A 23,907-nucleotide genomic window follows, 5' to 3' on the forward strand; every position below is an offset into this window, starting at 1 on the left:
AGGGACTTTGAAGACCTATGATGACCAAAATCCCATTATTATACTATTACCTGCTGTATTGTCTTCCTAGCAACTGTATCTGAACTTACTAATTTAAATATTTGTTCATTTTCTCTCTCCTTTGATAGAAGATAAGCTATATCCAGCCAACACCTACTCTAATTTGTTTCTTTCTGTATATAACACCTACCATAGCTGGTTGCTGTGGCCTTAGACAAAATCTGCAAGATAAAATAATGAAAAGACTGTTATTTTTCTCTGACTCTTTGAATGTATACATTTTAAGCTATGTAATGTTTTTGCTGATTAATTAATTTGTGATATTGCCTAGGCTGTTTTCTCTGCAATATTCATCTGCATGCTCTTATGGTATGTCCTTGAAGGACAAAAGGACATGTTTTAGAGAAAATTTTGCACCTACTAAATGTATATTTTATAAGCAAAAACAAGTGACCATTTATCAAATAGTTTACTAAGAGGCAAATTAAAATTGTGTCAATTTTACTTTTAGTACCAGATAAATCTTGATGAATATGATATTTTCAGAAAAGTTTTGTTGACACTTCATCTTGAAATACTCAAACTCAGCATAAACCCACGTCTATCTCAAGTTTGGTTAATCTAAGAATTAAAAAAAAAAAACATTTGAGGGAAAAAGTCTCAAAGGGTTAAAACTCAAATGTTACATTTCCATTTTGATTGAGTTGAATGGTTGGAATATGTTTTAATAGAAAAATAAACTAAATTTACTTTAAGAAATCTAATGTGGTTATATCAATAAGAAAAACTATGGACATCCCACCTGCCCAATCCTTCCTTAATTGAATGCATGTTTCCAAAGACTTAATATGATAGTCACATTGCCAGCTGTGTTATTTATACATGCCAAGCCTGGAAAGTTTCTTAGAAAATCATAAATTAATGGAAGGTATAGGAAGCAGAGAGAAAATATATAATTGAGACATTAAAAAATGACTGAAAAACTATTTTCATTAAACATGACTTTACAACTTATCTACATTGAACCCATCTTAGTCTTTTTTCTGTTGCTATAACTAAATTATGACAGGATGGTTAATTTACAAAGAATAGGCATATTTTTCAGCTTACAGTTTGGAGTCTGGGAAATCCAATATCATGGTGGGGCTATGTACTCAGCTTCTGGCGAGTACCTTCTTCCCGCATTGTAAAATGGCAGAGAAAAACACATGGTGAGACAGGCCAAAGCATCTAGAGAGCTGCTTTCATAACAAAGCCACTTTTGCAATGCATTTAAGACATACATGAATGCAGAGTTCCCGTGACCCTGTTATCTCCTAGCGATCATAGCTCCAAATACCATTAACGTATGCCTTTGGGGAATGTTTCCAATACTTGAATTCTAATGGAAAACATTCAAATTATAGTAGACCTAAATGTCTTTCCAACTGAAATGTTTAATATTCTCCTTTCCCTAAATCTCCAGTGTCGGGGCGCCGCGGACCCCTGGCCCTGGGTGTGGCTTGGCTGCCTGGGTGTGGCATAGCTGGCTTGGCTTACTTAGATGCGTATCCAAGATGGCGCTTGGCAGGCTGCCAGTATGGTTGGCTTTTGCACAAACAGCTGACATCATTTTGAGGAACTTCCAGGGATTGGTTGAGTTCCCTTGTGGACAGTGCATAATCACTGCATGTCTGCATTTACTGCCTGTATCTGTTCATGCTCTCCCCTCGTGCTCAAATGCTGATTGGTTACAGTAATGTATATATTGGAGTGTAAGTTCCTCAAAGGAAGAGAACAAAGAAAGAACTGAGAGGAAGGGGGTGCGCGCAATAAAAAGGCTGAAAAGAACCAGGTGTCGTGTCTCTCTGCGGGTGGGGAGCGCGACAGGTGGCTGCCGAAACCCGGGAACCCTAAAAATAACTCTAGAGTAAGTACAAGGTAAGTATTTAATAAAGTAAATTAAACAGTAAGAAGGCCTTAAAAGTTCACGGAACAGTGACTAGTTATAAAAGTTCGCAGAACAGCGACTAGTTATAAAGGTTTGCGGAGCAGCGACTAGTTATAAAGGTTCACGGAACAGTGACTAGCCAAGGGGTTTTATGTTAACTGTGTGTATGAAGTGATGGTAGATTTTCTGTGTAGTAAGTGTCTTTGTTACATCAATTGCGTGGCTTGTTTGTGTGCTTGGAGCTCTTAGTGCTGTAAGATTTAATCATAGGAACAGAACTGTCTAAGACTAGAATGCAACAGCATCTTAGGGAGTTGCTAAAAAGTCATGGAACGCCACTAAAAGCAAAAACAGCTCAAACGTTCCTTGATACCATAGAGAAGGTCTCTCCGTGGTTTTTAAATGAGGGGCTATTAAATATTCCACAGTGGGAACATAATATAGTAGCCATAGTCCCCACAAGTATTGGGAGATAATTGTTTCATGATTTTCTACATTCAAACCTAACCTAATTTCTCAACCAGAAAAAAAAGGGTTAAAAAGTCCTGGGTGATCCTCCCTCCCCCCTGCCTGGCCTTGCCAAAGTCTGCATTGGAATGTAAACTGCAGCAGTCTCAGCGGGAAGGGGGGGGGTAACCTGAAGAAAAGAAAAAAAAGGTGTCCATTTTAAACTTCTACAATTCATTTTCCAGGATTCTTGTTTTGTTTTGTTTTTCTTTAATGCTGTATTTTTGAGCTCATAATTTTGATCCTGCATACCTAGGTTAATGATTTTTTTTCTTTTTGATCAGTTCTATTTTTTATTCAACTGAAGTTTTTGAACATCTGTTTCATTGCAATGAACATTTACCTATAAAGTTTCAAGGCCTTTGATTTTATGTTATTTGTATGTCGTGCTGTCTAATGTCGTGTTTTGTCAAAACTGAGCGCTCTTAAAATTAAAATTTAAAAATGGATCCAAATACTTTTATTCACGTGATTTAAAAGGGTTCAATTTAAATTGGGTAAACTAATGAAAGTAAAATGTCTTTAAAAATAACTCACAAGTCTCTAGGTGGTCAAGCAAATAAAATATTAATGTTAATAAAATGTCTAATATCAATTACTTCTAGGACTTTTCTTCAGCAGGAAAGAGGCAACAGATCCTGTTCAGGACACTTGTCTGATATCTTGGTTTTTATAAAATAAATAAATTGGAGTTAACATGTATGGGATTACTCAAATGTGTTTGTTGGTGACATCTGATTAATTTACAAAGTTAAAATGCTAATTGTTAAATAACATCAAGTACTTTTAACTCCTTAAATTACATGGGGTAACATACTTAAACATTATTGGTGTTTTCATAGGTTGGTAAATAAAAAGGGTTTACGATTACTTTGTGTCCTCACTAAACTAAAAACAAGGTTACTAAAAGTTATGTCCTAACAAGTGGAATTCTATATATAAAGGGTCCCAAAAGTTTCAACTGTGTTTCAATTAAGAGTACTATAAATAACAAAATATTTAATCTTATTAAAATAGAGTAATTTATCTAAATTCAGAAATTTCATAAGAGTTGTATCAGAATGTAAACAAAAAGGGGTCAACAAATAGGAAAGAAAAAATAAAAGGTTCCGGATTTAAAAATATATTTAATAAAAAGGAAAAGAAAATGTTTCTGGATAAGAAAGTCTGTGTGTAATAAAGGGCAAGTTTCAACAAGTCTATGTGTAACTAAGTTGGTTGTATGTATGTAAAACAGCTAAAGCTATTTAAGGTTTTTCCTAAGGTGAAATACTAATGTTCTGATATAAGCCAAAGTTTAATCTATATAGTAAAATGACATGGTAAAATAACAAAGTTTTCTTAAAAACACTAATTCATTCTTAACTTTGTGTCTCTTAAGTTTTATTCTTTAGAACAATTGTCTTAAAAATAGGGGTTTATACAATTATGGTTAAGCAACTGTTAAAAATTGTACTACGTTATAAAGTCCTAATTTTTCTTTAAAAACTAAAATTGGTAAGAACCAATTCCTCACTAAAATTAAAATAACTCTAACCACAGATGTACCTTATAACCCACAAAAACAAGGTATTGTTGAACATACACATCTCACCCTCAAAAATACTCTTTATAAACAAAAAGGGGGAATAAAGGAGACCTTCAGGTCCCCTAAAGATAAACTTTCTCTTTGTCTCTTTGTTTGGGGTTTTTTAACTCTGGGTAATAAGGGTAACCCGGTGCTTTACTGGAGCTGCGGCTTAGTTTGTGTGTTTCCACGAAATAAACTAACTTACAACCTCTTTTTAGTCTCTTAGGAGGAACAGTTCAACTATGTAACAAAACAACTGCTTCTCTCAATTGTACTTCAGATTTGTGCTATCTCTCAATGTTAAAATGCTTCTAGGTTCCTGCTGGCAGACTTAATGTGTGTTCCTACCTTCCTACCAGTCCCAGTCTCTGTTACAGATGCAGAATTGCCAGTGTTACTATCAAGAAACAGGAGAGAATTTGGCATCACAGCGGCTATGGTCACTGCAATAGTGGTTTCTGCAACAGCAGCACTAGCAACTGCCATACCTACAGCAACAGCAGTCAATCACTTGGCCGAAAATACAGCTGCAGCCTTACAGACTAAAGAGACCCTAAACCAACATCTAACAGCAGGCATACTCCTTATAAATCAAAGAGTGGACTTACTACAAGAACAAGTGGACATATTACAAGAACTTTTGGGACTGGGATGTGTTTACTCTTTAAGAGCTGTTTGTGCTACCCCCATTGTATATGATAATTCCAGCACCGCAGCTGGGTTATCTAAAAAATTGTCAGCCTATCTTACTTCTACTTGGTCGTCTCAATTTGATAATCTTACCTCACGACTTAGGGCTAAAATTGTCAAAGTTAATTCTACTAGGGTACAAATTGCTTCTATGTCTGAGCTGGCTAAATGGTTTTCTTCTGCTTTCAATTTTGTAAACAGTGGGCAAGCCTTGGCACTTTGGTGTTTTTACTCCTCTTTGGTATCCTTTTCCTCACTCGTCTGTTTGTGCATCTACGAGCCAGCCAAAACAGGGACCAGATTATTTTTCATCAGGCCATGACTGCCCTAGAGGCCGGCAGTTCCCCACAAGTATGGCTCACGATGCTGGACCGGTGGTCAGAGACGGGTAAGGAAGGAGGTGACACCGTACCAACCTAAGACAGGAGCTGTAGCATGCTCTGCAGTTATCCAATGACGGGTAAGGACGGTGGTTAACCACTCCGCCTAAGACAGACACAGTCCCAAGCCTTAATTTTATAATAAAAAAGGGGGAGCTGTCGGGGCGCCGCGGACCCCTGGCCCTTGGTGTGGCTTGGCTGCCTGGGTGTGGCATAGCTGGCTTGGCTTACTTAGATGCGTATCCAAGATGGCGCTTGGCAGGCTGCCAGTATGGTTGGCTTTTGCACAAACAACTGACATCATTTTGAGGAAGTTCCAGGGATTGGTTGAGTTCCCTCGTGGACAGTGCATAATCACTGCATGTCTGCATTTACTGCCTGTATCTGTTCATGCTCTCCCCTCGTGCTCAAATGCTGATTGGTTACAGTAATGTATATATTGGAGTGTAAGTTCCTCAAAGGAAGAGAACAAAGAAAGAACTGAGAGGAAGGGGGTGCGCGCAATAAAAAGACTGAAAAGAACCAGGTGTCGTGTCTCTCTGCGGGCGGGGAGCGCGACACTCCAGTAATATCAAGACTTCTCCAACAATATATCCATGTAGAGACCATTTCTCCTCCCTGATCTCTGAGAACATTGATTGTTCACTTCATGTAGCACTTTTTAACCTGTTGATCTGATGTTTTACCATATATGAACTAGAAACTGCTATTTGCTGGTCATTGTGATGTTGTTAAACCAAAGAAATCCCCAACTCATTGGACTTGCCTTCCAGTAGGGGAGTCACTAATGGAATAAATAAACAGATCCATGATACGCTGTTGTAAAGAGAGAGAAATCAGAGTAAAGGAGCAGAGAATGATAGGATCGGGTATGATTTAGGACTGTCAGAATGGCATCTCTCAGAACATTTTATCAAAGACCTAACCTCAAAAAAGGAGCAAGCCATGGATATCTGAGGACAACATTGCAGACAGAAGGGTCCTGGAAAAGTGCAAAGACCCTAAAACAGAAGTATGCAACATGTATTTGAGGAAAGGTCAGAAGGTTGATATAACTAGAGCAAGATGTATAAGAATCCGAGTAGAGGAAATGAAGCAGAGGAGAGAGAGAGGCAGGAGTCAGTCCTCAAACACGCATTAGTCTATGAACCTTATCCTAGGAGATGCGTCAGAGCAATCAGAGGTCCATGAACCTAGATGTAAAGAACATGCCATCTTATTTTCATCAACACTGACAAACATATAAAATTTTGACTAATTGTGAAGGTAGACAATAGTCCACAGTATTAGCAAGAGAATTTGTGATTTTATAACTAATACACTATAAATATTTTCATACCAAAATGTCATTATGCATATCTCAAAATATCCTCTATGTTTTCCACCACTTCAAAATTATAGTAGTTATTGCATCTGTTGCTGTATAAGAGGTGCACTTTGTGTGGCACATGGTAAACATAGCATGCACTAGGTATGAGTTTTGTGAAACTTGCTCATGTGTGTGAGATTGAGTGGGTAGTTTTGGGTCATGATATAAGATCTTCTTCTTACTATGAACCATATTCTGAAAAAAATTTGAGGGTCAATAGAGTAAGGTGAAAGCATTTTGAAGAGATAGGATTTGTGAATCTCTAAGTGATTTTGTATTCTCCAGAATCAAGAAACTGCCTTGTAGATGTTTCCGGATGAACAGCCCTGAGAAGAAATGTGTTCTGTAACCTTCTTCTTTTTGGAATTTTAAACCTCTTTATGTATATATATGTAGTGTTTGTGTGTGAGTGTGGATGTGTGTGTGGATGCTAAGGATAGAACCCAGGGCTCACACACACTAGTCTAGCACTCCTATTACTCAGCTATATCCCTACCCTCTACCATTTATGACTGTGAGCCAATAAACATTCTTAGGAGTCTCCCTCAAACCATGCCCTCTCTACCAGAAACCTTATATTCCTATATTCTTGCTTGTCTGGTGTTTATGTTAAAATACTATGACTGTATCCACTAAACAGTCAGAAGTATTTACTAGGCCCCATCTGTGCCCATGTCCTGTCAGCTGGGCCTTGTTCTCCTGGGAAATACAGTCCCAGCAGTCACTGTGCTGTGACTTTAATTTCCTCCACTTCACTGAAAAAGCTGCTTCTCATGTAACCAAGGACTTCCTAAGTCCCAAACTCCAGAGACCCTTTTTAGTACTTACCTTTCTTGACCCTTGCCTACTTCTCTGTTTCTAATTTCCATGTTGGTTCAGCTTACACCTTACTATCAGCATTATCAAATCCCGTAGTTACCTAATTTCCCATTTACTTTTTCTGTTTCACTGCCCACATTTCCCCACTCCCTGGAATGCTTTTGTCTCTGGTATTCCTTTAGCACATTTGTAACTATCCTTCAAATCCCAGGTCAAGGGTGCCTCCTCAGTGATGTCTCCCTTCCCTCCTTGCCCTTTACAATCAGTTCTTTATTCTTCTAGAGCAGATTACTTCATTCCTTCTGTCACAGACCTTGTGTATTATACACACAGCTATCTTGTTGCATGTTAATAGACTACTTTTTTGTGTATCATCTGCTGACCTGGGAAGTCTCCTTGTGTTAATGGAATAACTCAACACAATGTTTGGAATGAATGTGTGAATGAATGAATGAATGAATGAATGACAAGGAAAAAACAGTTCTTCTATAATTCCATCAACCATTAATTAAACCCCAGACCTATGGAAGTGCCCAATACAGAGTAGATTCTAATAACTTGTTGAATAAGTTATGTTTAATTTAGAAGAGATGGACATAAAAACTCTTGAATGGCATATAAAAATAATTCCTAAATTTGGCTGATGTTAGAGTTTCAATAAGCAATTATTATAATAATAATTCTTATCTAATTCCTTTATTAAATTCTTCCTTTATCTACATAGTCACTCATGACAGCAATTGATAAATAGCTATTTTGCAAGTATATTAAAATGTTTATTTTTTCACTTAAACATTTGTCTTTTTTAATTAAATAAATTGATTACATAGTTACTCTGTATGTATAGCACCATCTTTAGAGGAGCATTGATACTTTACTTTATTGAAGCCGATCCATTAGTAGGGAATTTGTAGCTGTGCTTACCCAGGAAAGAACTAAAACAATATTTCCAACAGATGACAAGGTCTGAACAAAGTGGCAGTCATTCTCCCCAACAATTTGTCAGTAGTCACAAACCAAGGCCCTCTGTCAAATACAACAATGGGGCAACGAACAGGTGATTGCACCCCTCAGAAGGGAACGTTGTTAACCTACTCATGCTCCCTATGTGTGCCCTTATCTCTTGGCCAGTTTCTTTTTTTCCTATGATCGAGTGCATGTGCTTATCCATGTCTTGACATTGACCAAAAATTGGGAAAGTCAGGCATTTGTGCAACAAGGTCTAAACATTAGTGATACATAGTCTTGCGTTTCCACAAATTATTGATTTTATTTCAGCTTCAAGTGCCACTCACCTTCTTCCTTGCCTCCCGACACATGGCTTCCACCTTTGTCAAAGGAAGTGGTGGCTGAAGTATTATTCTCAAGAAAGAATAGCAATGTGCCTGCAAATGCACATGGCGAGCCCACTGAGCAAAACTCGATGGTCTCCCATCACTGCCAGAAAGAGGAGAAATAACAAGTTCTTTTTCACCAAAAAGCAACCAAATATTGAGACAAAGTCCTCTCAAATATTTCAACATTAGAACTTTCATCTTTATCCAAAATGTATATTCCTAAAATGTTTCATATTCACAGGCTTGGCTATTTTGCCTATAAAGTAAATACCTTTTCTCAGTTAATTAAGCATTATGCTTTAGGAAATGGCACCTTGGGTAAAATTTAATAAATGTATACTGAATCTGGAACTTCTTTGTGTAATGAAGATACATTGAATCAAAGAACTTAGTAGTTCAGCACTTGTAAAACTACCATGAAACTCAAGTTTATTTAAACTTAAATGAGGTTAATTTACCTAATTTTAATGTACTAAGTGAACAAGGATAAATTCATAGTCCTGTAAGAGAATATTGTCATACCTCCAATTTGTGAAATTCAGCAGAGCACCCTGTGGAAATTAAGCCTTCCAGGAAAGTGAGGCAGGGGGCATTTTTTTTTTTTTTATTGTAAACAAATGGGATACATGTTGTTTCTCTGTACATGGCATAAAGGCATACCATTTGTGTAATCATAAATTTATATAGGGTAATGTTGTTTGATTCATTGTTATTTTTTCCCTTCCCTCCCAGCCCTCCCACCCCACTTTTCCCTCTATACAGTCCTTCCTTCCTCCATTCTTGCCTCCCTCCCTAACCCTAACTCTAACCCTAACACTAACCCCTCCCACCCCCCATTATGTGTCATCATTCACTTATTAGCGATATCATTCGTCCTTTGGTTTTTTGAGGTTGGCTTATCTCACTTAGTATGATATTCTCCAATTTCATCCATTTGCCTGCAAATGCCATAATTTTATTATTTTTTATGGCTGAGTAATATTCCATTGTATATATATACCACAGTTTCTTTATCCATTCATCAACTGAAGGACATCTAGGTTGGTTCCACAATCTGGCTATTGTGAACTGAGCAGCTATGAACATTGATGTGGCTGTATCTCTCTAATATGCTGATTTTAAATCCTTTGGGTATAGACCAAGGAGTGGGATAGCTGGATCAAATGGTGGTTCCATTCCAAGCTTTCTGAGGAATCTCCATACTGCTTTCCAGAGTGGCTGCACTGGTTTGCAGCCCCACCAGCAATGTATGAGTGTACCTTTCTCCCCACATCCTCACCAACACCTGTTGTTGCTTGTATTCTTGATAATCGCCATTCTAATTGGGGTGAGATGGAATCTTTGATTTGCATTTCTCTTATTACTAGAGATGTTGAACATTTTTCCATATGTTTGTTGATTGCTTGTAGATCTTCTTCTGTGAAGTGTCTATTCAATTCCTTAGCCCATTTGTCAATTGGATTATTTGCATTCTTGGTGTAGAGTTGTTTGAGTTCTTTATAGATTCTGGAGATTAGTGCTCTATCTGAAGTATGATTGGCAAAGATTTTCTCCCACTCTGTAGGCTCTTTCTTTGCATTGCTGATAGTTTCCTTTGCTGAGAGAAAGCTTTTTAGTTTGAATCTATCCCAGTTATTGATTCTTGCTTTTTTTTCTTGTGCTATGGGAGTCCTGTTGAGGAAATCTGGTCCTAAGCCAACATGTTGAAGCTCTGGACCTATTTTTTCTTCTATAAGATGCAAGGTCTCTGGTCTGATTCCGAGGTCCTTGATCCATTTTGAGTTGAGTTTTGTGTAGGGTGAGAGATAGGGGTTTAATTTCATTCTATTGCATATGGTTTTCCAGTTTTCCCAGCACCATTTCTTGAAGAGGCTATCTTTTCTCCATTGCATATTTTTGGAACCTTTGTCTAGTATGAGAAAATTGTATTTATTTGGGTTTGTGTCCATGTCCTCTATTCTGTACCATTGATCTACCTGTCTATTTTGGTACCAATACCATGCTATTTTTGTTACTATTGCTTTGTAGTAGAGTTGAAGATCTGGTATTGCAATACTCCCTGCTTCGCTCTTGCTACTGAGGATTGCTTTAGCTATTCTAGGTTTTTTATTCTTCCAGATGAATTTCATAATTGCTTGCTCTATTTCTGCAAGGTACATCATTGAGATTTTAATTGGAATTGCATTGAATCTGTATAGCACTTTAGGTAGTATAGCCATTTTGACAATATTAATTCTGCCTATCCCGGAACATGGGGCATCTTTCCATCTTCTAAGGTTTTCTTTAATTTCTTTCTTTAGTGTTCTGTAGTTCTCATTGTAGAGGTCTTTCACCTCTTTTGTGAGATTGATTCCCAAGTATTTTATTTTTTTCGATGCTATTGTGAATGGGGTAGTTTTCCTAATTTCTCTTTCTGAAGATTCATCACTTATGTATAAAAATGCCTTAGATTTATGTGCATTGATCTTATATCCCGCTACTTTACTGAATTCATTTATGAGATCTAAAAGTTTTCTGGTGGAATTTCCTGGTTCCTCTAAGTATGTAATCATATCATCAGCAAATAGGGAGGCAGGGGGCATTTCTAAGATTATTAGCCAAATTAAGAAGAGAGTGTTCACACTTGATCTGTGTAAACTGCTATATTTGTTTCTTAGTTTTCTGTAACAGATTAGTACAGAGTGTGTGGCCAAAGACTATAGAAATTTATTCTGTCCCATTCTGGAAGCTATGAGCTTTAATCTGATGGGTCAGGTGGGACTCTTGCTCTGTGAAGGCTCCAGGAAAGAACTCTTCCCTTGCTGCCCAGCTTCTGGAGTTTGCTAGCAATCCTTGACATTTCTTGGCTTGTAACTTGATGATACCAGTCTCTGCCTCCATCTTCACATGGCTCCATTCCTTCTGTTTGTCTTCATATCTTTCTCTTTCATAAGGACACCAGGCATCGGATTTGGGACCTATCCTAATTTAGCATGAGTTCATCTTAACTCTTTCATTTGAAAAGACTCTATTCCAAATAAGTTCACATACTGAGATTTTCAGTAGCTCTATATTTGGGGGGAGAAACTACTCAACCCACGGGAGTTGCTATACTGCTTTATTTTAATCAGTGCTTTCTTTGATGGTGACTCAAAACTATATGCGATACCTAGACTACAAATAACTGTGTGTTTGTGTGATGAACACCCAGAAGAGTCCACATTTAGACGCTCTGAACTGTGCCAGAGAGTAGAATGAAGTGGGAGTAGTCAGAGAGGTGTAAAGTACCAAGAAGTCACTCTGGCCACTTGAGTATTAACATGCTGTGTCATTCTCCATTTACTTTTTTTAATATCATGGGTTCCTCTGTTTGATTATTACACTATTTCATTTATTTGCAAGAAGGATTACCTCTTCACCCAGTCTAAGTTATATGTCTTTCTCTCCTGAGTAACCACCCCTGCTCTAGAACTCTACCTCCTGCCCCTCCCCTGCAGATGTTTCCTGCTGTGGCATCATTGTCCAAGCTGCCCCTCTGTCTGGACTCTTCCTACTGGCCCCCTCTTCTAGTCTTGCTTATCTTTTTATTTTTACCTCCATTGACATCTCCTAAAGAAGGACTCCCAGAGCACAGGGCTCACCTTTGTTCTGGGCTGTGGGTCCTTTCTACAACCCTGAATTACTTGGTGGAGACACTCTTGGCATTTGGCAAACAGTGTGGTAATCGACTTTATGTTTATCTGTTTTGTTTACTAGGTAATGAGTTCTTGTAAGCCTGGGAAAGTATGGACAGCACAAAATAAGCCTAGAAAACTGCAGGCAAAAGATTGAGTCAACAATTGAGTGAGAGTCAAAGCAAGACACAGTCCTAGATATTAAGTAGACAGTAAAGCACTGATTTTGACCACAAAGAGTTTCCATGTATGAAAGGTGATGTGTCTGCCAAGCAACATATTTTGAGACAGTCACTTTCTAATGCTTGAAGTAAAGTCAAAGATAGGGTTTCCTGACAGATGTGGCATTACAAATACAATTAAATGATTGTGGTGAAAACCAGCCAGCAAATTAGATGGGAACAAGATCCTAGAGGCCTCAAGCAATGGCACCAACAGGAGATATCACAAAGCAAGAGCATCACAGAGGAATGGGTACTCAGAGCTGTTGTCCATTATGTGGAAGCCCTGACTGCCTGGGCAAGAGAAGCTCTGAGGATACCTGGGAGGGAGGCATTGCAGAGCCAAAGGACACACATGGCTGAGGAGCCAACCAAAATTGGGCCATGAACAGGAGGAAAGAACAATATCCACAAGAGAATCATGTGATTTAGGAGGGCAGGGGTGACCAGATTGAGTATGATTGGATAGAAACAAAGAAAAACCAGACTTAAATATGGAAAATGATTCCTGGAGCTTCTCTGAGATTGCTTTCAGACCCAGGCTGAATGAACTATGTACTCCTTAGAATTCCAAAAGCATTTTACTGAAGTTGTTTGAATAGACTGCTCATATGTTCCTTTGCAGGAAGGGGCTGTTTTGAACACTGTTGCTTACCCATTAATGATGACAAAATAGGGCAATTGTAAGTAAGCATTTCAAGAGAGCAATCTGATATGGTCACAATATCCATATGTGGTATTATGTTGCAAACATGTCATTGTGCAATGGATTGGAAAGAGAGGAGAAAAATACAGAACAAATTGGGTCATTCACATGTGCAATTTACAAAGCTCTGTTCTATTAAAACAGTGTCTTACAGAAGCAAAGGAGAGTTGATTCATCTGCTTAAATAGCCTGCTGGTCAGTGGTACATGAGAAGTGGGAGGGAAATAACTTCAAGCAAGGGGGCAGAGAACACCACATGTGATCAATAAATAATTAGAATGAAATTGATGTTAATAACTACTGGTCATTTTTTAACTGTTGAGAGAGCAGTTTTAAGTTGACCATTTGGGTGAAGGTCAAAGAACAAGCACTTTAGAGATGAACAGACACAAACAGACAATAGCACAAACATAAACATAAGAAAGCAAGAGATAAGCCTCATTCAATGCCACAGAAGAGAGCCATAAAAGGGAGCTGGATTGGGGAGGTCATATGTGCACTTCAAAAGTGGAGAAAGAAGTTCTTGGAGATGAAGTTTCTCAGGATGCAGACACAGCAGAGATAAAACTGAGTCTTCAAAATTGGAGGGCATATCTGGTAAGGTCCTCCTGATGGGCACATGTCTTATCTGGAGCTATTGCTTCTGACCTGGAGCAAATGACATATCCATAACAACAGAATTGGAAAAGGACTTCTAATTTGCAAGATCCTAGGCATGATCTTTACTCTGATCTACCTAAAGAATTTCAATAGGTTTCCATCTGTGAAATATAAAATTGAATCCTTCTGAATGCCCTGAGCTCTTTCTAAGCATGAGCTGTGTTGCCAAACTGACAATTTGCAAAGAATCTAGGCCATATTTCAGAGGATCAGAGTCTGGTCAAACTTGAAAGGATGTTAGTGATAACTTAGCCAAGCTTCCGTGTGATAGGAAGTCATTCAGTAGTAAAGTAACTAGTTGCAGCTCACATAATGTGCTACTTTATATGCATGAGAGTGAAGTTTTCCTGGACATGAAATCCTGAGCACTTTATACTGCACCCTGATGTTTCTTCCATCACCTATCCATTCATTACATTGTGAATTTCCTAACAGAAAATGACTCCACCTAACCCCCGAAACCAGTTGGTGTTTCTAGAAAAATAAAATTTCAATATGTCCTTTATATCATTCTCCAGTAACTATAGGGGACATCCCTGTTTCACCATTGATGGTGATTATGAAATGAACTACGAACCAAGAGGAGTAAAACTTTGTCAAAAGAGAGTCATAAAATGAAGCAGCCTTCACAGTGAAGAAACTCTTGTAAATTATTTAGAAGCTTTAAGGGCATTTTACACTCCCCAGATACACATTTTAGGGTTTTAATTGTCTCACCCAAATCCTATACAGAGTGAATTCTGACTACATGAACTTGCAGATCTCCTGGCACCACATGTCAGTTTCTGAATCTTCACATGAAGTGGTCACAGTACCTACCACACAGAGCTTCTTCAAAGACCATTTAATATATCGCATGGAAGGGTCTCAGTGCATGCATGCCCTGGGCATGGTAAGTTCCCCTGGGTGTGAGCCATTAACACTAATAGTTAGGGGATGGCTCTGCCAGAGATTGTTGTAGGTTCCTGCATGAGCAAGGAGGGTAGACTTGAAAACCAGTAAGGTCTTCTTCAATTCTGCATCTATGATTCTAAGGTCCTTCCTGATGTTAAGCCAATAACCAGTATACAGTCTCTATCTCTATCTGTCGCTAAACCCTGCTTTTAAATATCTTCTTACAACACAAAGTTAGTGATGGCTGTAAGTCTGGCTGCATTTCTTTCTCTGATTTTAGAAAGCTCAATTGTTATTTAAAAGGAGGAAACAATCCAGAGTGAGATTCTGCACTGTGCCATGGTCATTGCTCATGTTACTCACTGCGGCCAGCATCCTATGACAAAGGCATTGTCATTATTTTTTGTAAGGCAACATGTTCAAGGTTCTGAGGATTAGTACGTGGACATTTTGGGGAGGCCTTCCACAGAGGATTTGAGCCCAGGAAGTTTGGGTGCAAAGCTTGCAATCTTAAACCACTGCAGCAGAGTGTCTGAGAAAATATTTAAATAATCAACCTTCAGTTTGTGTTTTTTTCTTTAAAACCAAGCCAACTATATTCAGAATCATAGATTTGTAAGCAACTCCCAAAATGTGAGAATCGCCATGATGTCTATCATATATTCAATTATATCCTTTTAGATTTTATTTTAAATATAGATTTTTACTTGCATATTTTAAGTAATTTATATTAACTTCTATTAGTAACAGTTTCTAGTTGCATACTTTCAAATAAAGTTCACTTTTTCATCTTCATACACTAGCATTCAGTTGTGTACAACTGTATTTACTAAAAGACCATTCCTTTATCAAACACAAAAGCTTATATACAGCAAATATCAAAACACAAAAGGGATTTTAAAATATAATATGAAAAATATTTTTTCGCCAAATAATGCACTGATTATTTTTCCTTGATTGGTTTGTTCTATATTTTGCATTTCTACACATCTTGAATTTTATTAGACTCATTCTGAATTTAGTACAGAAAAAAAACTATAAAAGTAGCCAAAGTATATTTTGTTATATTTTATTAAACTCTAGAGTATACATTAAAATCATATTTAGGAAATAACCATTATACCCAAAATAGATATTTTATGATTTAGAATCACAAATCAAAAATACTTAAGACTTTCAAAGTGTTCAACGCTGCATATTTAACACAGTTTGTGCTATTTGTCCAGCACCTGTCTCCTAGTTTATGTTCGGTGTGTGCTATATGACAAGTACTTACCTCATGATCAGTGTGCTGGATAGCATAAAACCATTATCCTGATCTCATGGAATGCAGGCATGAGAAATATACAGTCACCGTTTAAATCCATGCTAAATTTTACAAAGCAAAGAACAATGTACAATGGAAAATGGTAGGAACAGTGAAGGAACAAAATTACACCTTAGAGGTCCAGGAAGACTTCTCTAAGCAAAGACGTGAATGAACTATTTCATTCACTTGTGTTGATATTAATAAATAATACTCAAATGAAAATATTTAAAAGGGTATTGACCATATTTATATGAAGAGATTGTATCATAAGTGATCCCATACTTATTTCATTTTTTTTGTATTTTCTAAGCTTTCAAAAGAAATATTACCTTGACATGAGAAAATGAAAGACTATTTTATGAAATAGGTAAGGTATATATTGCTTTCAAGATCAAATCTATAGACATTTTGCAGCTCAAATCAACTGTGAAAATGGATACTGGACCTGTTTTGGAAGTTTGCTCTAGAAGGTATTATGTCTCATTCAAATGCATTAGAAACCACCACTTCCTTACATTCCTCTTTAGACTCAGCATCATGTTACTATGGGAGAAAGAGTAAGGCAATACTTTAAACTACAATAAAAACTGGAAAATATTCAGGATATTTTAAACATTTCCCTCTTTCAGGCTATACTATGCTTGATTTCACATTTGCTTACCTTGTGGCCTGAGTACATTGTCAATCCTGTAATTCACTTCTAGTCTCTCCTGTTGCACTATGGAACCATTCAGTCTATATTTAGAACAATTGACTCAGTTGAAAAAAAGAAGCATCAGGGCCCTTTCATCAGTGTTTGATCTGATAGGTGCATCCAAATGCTGGTCAGCTTTCCTCTGAGAGTCACCATGAGCAACGGTTTTAAGAATGTCCTATGAATAAAAGAGGACAGGAGAGAGCAACATTGTGAGAACACTTATCTGTGTGACCATGTCCATATTCATGTGGCTGTCTAGATTTAGATCTTACCAATTTGTTGATTTATTTTTCTGAGCTCTTATTCATTTCCTCCTGAAACACTGAAATGCATAGTTAGCTTTCCTCCTCATTCATTATTATCCCATCCTTGTCTTTCAAACCACTGCTGCCAGAGCGATATTGTCAAAATGATGCTTTCATCACATCCTTCCTGTGTTAGAAGCCAACATAATGCTACAACTATTGCTAAGTGTCAGGAATTATGCTAGGGCACATGGGGTTATCAGTGTAAGTAAGAAATAGACTTCCCACAAGAAAAGCCTAGGAGTTCTCATTTACAATCCAGTGGCAAAAGAAACCTTTAAATAATGAGCTGTAATTCAGGCTTGTATGACATCAGTGACCACCAGAGGTCTAAAGAGTCAGAATTAAGAGCACAGAGGGATAAACAATGGATTATTCAAAAGCCCAATTCCTAGGCAATTAAGATACTTTCAAGGGCTATTTGTTTCTGATATTAATCTATTTTTTTCTAGATTTAGCCCCTTTCATCTCTTACTTACCCTTTTCAGTAAGCTAATAAAGAATTTTCTCCATCAGGACTTTTTTTAAAATGTCAAGTTTAAGAAAAGTCAAATCAAACTGGTTTAAAGAATAATGGGAATGTATTAATTTATGTACCTGAAAAGTTTAAAGATATTCCTAAACTTTTAGAAACTCTCTAAAAAGGAAACTTCAGGCGAGGTTTAATTCACAACTAAAATGATGTTCTTTAATTCCTGTTTTCCCTTTTCCTTGATTCCACGTTTTCCAGGCTGAACAAAATAGTTTAGGTGTGGATCCTAAATCCTCCTATCAACTGCTAAAAGAAAGTAACTTCTATTCCCTAGGTATGTAACAAAACCTGTGAGTCTTATTCTTATTGCCCTGGATTGAGGCACAGCCCCATCAATGAGTCTGATATTGTCAGTAGAACATTATATTAATTGTCCCAACCCATTCGGGGCCCATCCCTAAAGCTGATGGTGACATGTGTCATTAGCTGCATAGTGAAGATGGGAGAAGAATTCTTAGGTGAAGGGAGAGCATGGCATTATGTTACCCAAAGATGGGTGAATCATCTAGGTGAAAAATAAGAAAGGATTGAATGAGCAACCAAATAATTTTTACAGTCTTGTTCTTCCTGAACAATATTTTTCATAGCATCTCTTTATGCTGTTGAAGGAATCTCCAGCTTAAACATTGTTTAAATTCAGAAAATCTGTCCTGTAGATTATGTCTTCCCTGCAAAACCCATAGTATTTTGCACACAGAAACACTAAATTTTTAATCATTCTTAATTCACCAGATTCCACCATTCTAGTAACATTCTTTTTCTTGAAAGTAATGAATGTTCTCTCTAATTTGTAAACTAAAGTCCTCTGAGTTTTTGTTCTTTTCTTATCTGAAGCATTGGATAGTCAGTGTCATGGAGCACCTCCCCTCTCCACATCTTCTTGCTCTCTGTTCATGCTGTGGCACTCTCCTGTCTCTGCTCCCATTTTCCTGCTTCTCCTTCCACTTAAAATTAGCATCTCAACCAACTGTAAATGGTCTTGACTTTGAATTTCATGATTGCCAGGCATTGGTGAACCTTAACCATCAGTGGGTGCTGGGATATGTGACCTCCCTCTTTGTTCTATTTTTCTTCTTTCCTTTTTTCCTTGCAATGAAAGCAAATCTCGCCAAGTCCAGAGTTACCGTGTTTGGTGTAACTGGGGTTCCTGTTTCCTCAGCGCTGGCGTGGATGCTCCCCTCTCTTGGCCTTTGGAGACTGTTGCTTTTTAAGGGTGGCGGCCACTGCTGATTGAGCGGCGCAAAGTGGACAGTGTTCATCCCTTCAGAAGAGGGCCACTTTCTCCCGGAGTCATCGCTGCTGGATCGGTGGGGGTGCTTTTCCTTCCTTGCCCCTCCATTCTTGAAGGGAGAAGATGCCACTGCCATTTGGATTGAAATTGAAACGCACCCGGTGCTAAACGGTGTCCAGCAAGAGCTGCCTGGTTGCGCGGATCCAGCTACTCAATAACGAGTTTGTGGAGTTCACGTTGTCTGTGGAGAGCACTGGCCAGGAGAGCCTGGAAGCTGTGGCCCAGAGCCTGGAGCTGCGGGAGGTCACTTACTTCAGCCTCTGGTACTACAACAAGCAGAATCAGCGCCCATGGGTAGATTTGGAAAAATCTCTGAAGAAGCAGCTGGATAAATATGCGCTGGAACCTACCGTCTATTTTGGAGTGGTGTTTTACGTGCCTTCAGTTTTACAGCTACAGCAGGAGATTACCAGGTATCAGTATTACTTGCAGCTGAAGAAAGATATCTTGGAAGGAAACATTCCTTGTACATTGGAACAAGCAATTCAGCTAGCAGGTTTAGCCGTTCAAGCTGATTTTGGTGATTTTGATCAGTATGAATCCCAAGACTTTCTTCAGAAATTTGCCTTGTTTCCTGTGGGATGGTTACAAGATGAAAAAGTATTGGAAGAAGCAACCCAAAAAGTGGCCTTACTACATCAAAAATACAGAGGGCTCACAGCTCCTGATGCTGAAATGCTCTACATGCAGGAGGTGGAGAGGATGGATGACTATGGAGAAGAGAGCTACCCTGCCAAGGACAGCCAAGGGAGTGACATAGCCATTGGAGCATGTCTTGAAGGTATCTTTGTGAAACACAAAAATGGAAGGCCTCCTGTGATATTTAGGTGGCAGGATATTGCTAACATGTCCCACAACAAGTCCTTTTTTGCATTAGAGCTGGCAAATAAAGAGGAGACCATCCAGTTTCAAACTGCAAACTCAGACTATCACAGTGAACCCAATCAGGAGGAGGTCATCTTCAAGGTTGTCTCTGCCTAAACCCCAGCCCTATGTGATGCCTCCCCCGCCCCAGCTGCATTATAATGGACATTATACAGAGCCATATGCTTCTTCCCAAGATAGCCTCTTTGTGCCCAACCAGAATGGATACTATTGTCACTCCCAGACAAGTTTGGATAGAGCTCAAATGGACCTCAATGGCCGAATCCGTAATGGTAGTGTCTACAGCGCACATAGCACCAATTCCTTAAATAACCCTCAGGCATACTTGCAGCCCTCCCCTATGTCCTCCAACCCAAGTATTACTGGAAGCGACGTCATGAGACCCAACTACATCCCCACTTATCGGCACAGTGCCGTGATACCCCCGTCCTTTCGCTCCACCCCAGACTACGAGACTGTGAAGAAGCAGCTCAACAGAGGCCTGGTGCATGCCGACAGGCAGAGCCACTCTGAGAAACCTCAACATTGGCAATTCCTATGCATACAGCAGGCCAGATGCCCTGGTCTACAGCCAGCCCGAAATTCGGGAGCACGCGCACTTCGCTTCTCCGCAGTCGGCCCACTACCCGTTCAACTTTAACTACAGTTTCCACAGCCAGTCTCCCTACCCCTACCCTGCCGAGAGGCGGCCGGGGGTGGGCGCTGTCAGCGTGCGGGAGCTGACCAACGTGCAGCTCCAGGCGCAGGAGTACCCGGCTCCCAACATCAGGAAAACCCAGTGTACCGCCCGCCCCCGCCCTACCCGTACCGAGGCCCGCCAACAGCACCCCGGACCTGTCGCGCCATCTCTACATAAGCAGGAGCAACCCGGACCTCATCACCAGGCGCGTCCACCACTCGGTGCAGACGTTCCAGGAGGACAGCTTGCCCGTGGCCCATTCCCTGCAGGAGGTCAGCGAGCCCCTGACGGCCGCCCGGCACCCGCAGCTGCAGAAGAGGAACAGCATCGAGATCGCGGGGCTCATGCACGGCCTCGAAGGCCTGCGGCTCAAGGAGCGGACCCTGTTGACCTCGGCAGCCAACGTGGCGCCGCGCCCGCAGGCCCAGGGCGGCGTCCTCGCCGAGCGGACCAAGCCCGAGGAGCCCGAGGAGCAGGAAGGCGTGAGGTGTGGCCACAAGAAGTCTCTCTCGGACGCCACCATGCTGATACACAGCAGCGAGGAGGAGGAGGAGCCTGAGGAGGAGCCCGAGGAGGACGGCGCGCGGGCCCTCCCGGCGCGGCGCGAGCCCGGGCAGCCCGCGGCCTTTGCCCACGAGCCGCCGCCCGGCTGCCCCTACCCCTGCACATCTTAGAGCCCAAGCCCCACGGGGCAGAGGCAGAGCAGAGGGCGAGGGAAGGCGGCCCCGTCCACGCGACCGCGGAAGCCCGGCGGCCCCGACGGGACGGGTTGCTGACGCCCTCCATGTCCGAGTCCGACCTGACCACGTCCGGGCGGTACCACGCCAGGAGGGACTCCCTGAAGAAGAGGCCGGTGTCAGATCTGCTCTCTGGGAAGAAGAACGCGGTGCAAGGGCTCCCGCCCCTGGGGGGAATGAAAAAGACTGGAGTAGATGCAAAAAAAATTGGTCCCCTTAAATTGACTGCCCTCAATGGACTCTCCTTGTCTCGACTGCCTCAAATGATGAAAGGTGTAAAATTCTGGAACAGCGGTTGGAACAGGGAATGGTATTCACAGAATATGAAAGAATTCTTAAAAAGCAGCTAGTTGATGGAGAGTGCTCAATAGCCTGACTCCCTGAAAATGCATAAAGAAATCGATTCCAGGATGTCCTTCCCTATGAAGATGCAAGAGTGGAGCTCGTCCCTACCAAGGAGAACAACACTGGTTACATCAATGCATCACATATCAAGGTCTCTGTCAGTGGAATTGAATGGGATTATATTGCCACACAGGGACCGTTACAGAATACCTGTCAGGATTTTTGGCAGATGGTATGGGAACAGGGAATTGCAATTATAGCAATGGTGACAGCAGAAGAGGAAGGTGGAAGGGAGAAGAGCTTTAGATATTGGCCACGACTTGGTTCCAGGCACAACACTGTCACCTATGGAAGGTTTAAGATCACAACCCGGTTCCGCACAGACTCTGGCTGCTATACCACCACAGGCTTGAAGATGAAGCACCTTCTCACGGGGCAGGAGAGGACGGTTTGGCATCTCCAGTACACAGACTGGACTGAGCATGGCTGTCCTGAAGACCTCAAGGGATTTTTATCATACCTTGAAGAGATCCAATCTGTTCGACGTCATACAAATAGTACAAGTGAACCAAAAAGCCCCAACCCTCCACTGCTGGTCCACTGCAGTGCTGGCGTAGGAAGAACTGGTGTCGTCATTTTGTCAGAGATCATGATTGCTTGTCTGGAACACAATGAGGTGCTGGACATCCCGAGAGTGCTGGACATGCTGAGGCAACAGCGGATGATGCTGGTGCAGACCCTCTGCCAGTACACCTTTGTGTACCGAGTTCTTATTCAGTTCCTGAAAAGCTCCAGGCTCATATAAGCTCCCAGGCCTTCTTATGGGGACCCATCACGTGAAGCGTTTACAGCTAAAACAAAGTGCTTGCCTAACTCCTACTTTCTCCTGGACACCCACCTGCACCGAGATCCATCACAACACGCGGTGCAGTGTGAATAGTGGCATGCGGAAGGAAAACCACAGAGCACGAGGCCGTCGCTGGGGCTTGGGACCTGGGGAAGGTGCGGAAGAACGAGGACTGGGTGTGAGGGCGTTGCCCAGCCCTGGTCTGTCCAGTTTGCAGTACTTGCACACATTTTGGAGATTGTATTTTTTAGACAATTCTCTATTTTACTGAAGCTATGCTGGGCAATTCTGGCAATCATTAAGACGCATAGATTTCTATCTTGTAGATTTCTATCTTAAACTAGTTTTTGATAATGGAATTTTATGTAATGACTGAAATATTTAGGGGTTTTCTTAGCAAGAAACTGAACTTTCTGTGGGGATGATCCATAGACTTGAGTGGTTCTTGTATAACTTTGTATTTAAACCATGTTACTACCTTTGTTATTTAAAACAACAACAACAACAAAACCTTGGGTACTTAATGGGTTAGTCACTAAGCCCAAACTCAAAGTAAAATCTAAGTGTTATTTTGAAACATAGAAAGCATTTTTATATTCAAAAAGTTTTTTTTTTATCATAAAAGTTCTATATAATTGTACCTTCTATATTTTCCAAATGAGCTCAACTCATGAAGACACTGCAGTGAGTCAGTTAATATAAAGGAGAGTTGGGAATGAAGGCATATTATTTTGAATGTAAGAGAACAATGGGTGTTGTTTCTCAAAAGTGTTTCTAAGAGAAGGATTAAGAGTATGTAGGCTGACCTGGACAAGAGTAAGTGGCATGTGATGGTACAAAATACAGTATTATCTATACTCAGACCAAGATGCCAGGGTTTAGCGTAGGAACTGGTGAAGGTGGACACCCATCCCGTCCTGTTCCCAGTGAAGTCAAGGCCTGTTGCTGTCAATGACTTACTGTTTCCTTGGAGTTCTTCCACCTAAACCTGTATTTTTTTCCCCACAAATAATTCAGATTTATATTTCATTAAAAGAGGGCTTCAAGAGGCTTTCTTTTGGTTCAAAGTAGGAATTATTATTAATAGTTTTACCTTTTCTTCCAAAACCCCAGCCCAAACTTGAGGGCCACCAGAAATTGCTGTGGTGTTCAGAAGGTACTTGAATTGTAGCTCCCTAATCCCCTAACTTCAGCCCTGTGGTCGGTGTTAGGTACTTAGTGCCTCCACCCTTCCCATGTAGACACCTCCCACTGGACAGCCAGCTGAGCTGAAAGGGAGAACACTGACCTTGGCCCTGGCTGAAGTGACCTCACTCAGCTGCTGTTGAGTAGGTGAGGGCAAATCGGTACAATTAGCTGAAGAGCCATCTCCTTTTCCCTGAGGCTGATTCCTCACTGTGGAGAGACCCAAAATGTCAGATCTAGGGTTATTTCCCCAAATTACAATATTCTGGGCATTGTTCTGAGTCTCAACTCCCTCCTGAAGTGTTCAACTTACTGTTGTAAATGCTGTGTGTCATCAGTCATGAGACAGGACTTCCCAC

General features: G+C 40.3%; 1 pseudogene; it reads left to right on the forward strand.

Annotated features, from left to right (window-relative positions):
* Window positions 1-18,933: 18,933 nt before the first annotated feature.
* LOC124974072 (tyrosine-protein phosphatase non-receptor type 21-like) lies at window positions 18,934-22,786 on the forward strand (annotated as a pseudogene).
* The last annotated feature ends 1,121 nt before the right edge of the window (window positions 22,787-23,907 follow it).

This window comes from Sciurus carolinensis, unplaced genomic scaffold, assembly GCF_902686445.1.
Source record: "Sciurus carolinensis unplaced genomic scaffold, mSciCar1.2, whole genome shotgun sequence".
In the NCBI taxonomy this organism is placed as follows: Eukaryota; Metazoa; Chordata; class Mammalia; order Rodentia; family Sciuridae; genus Sciurus; species Sciurus carolinensis.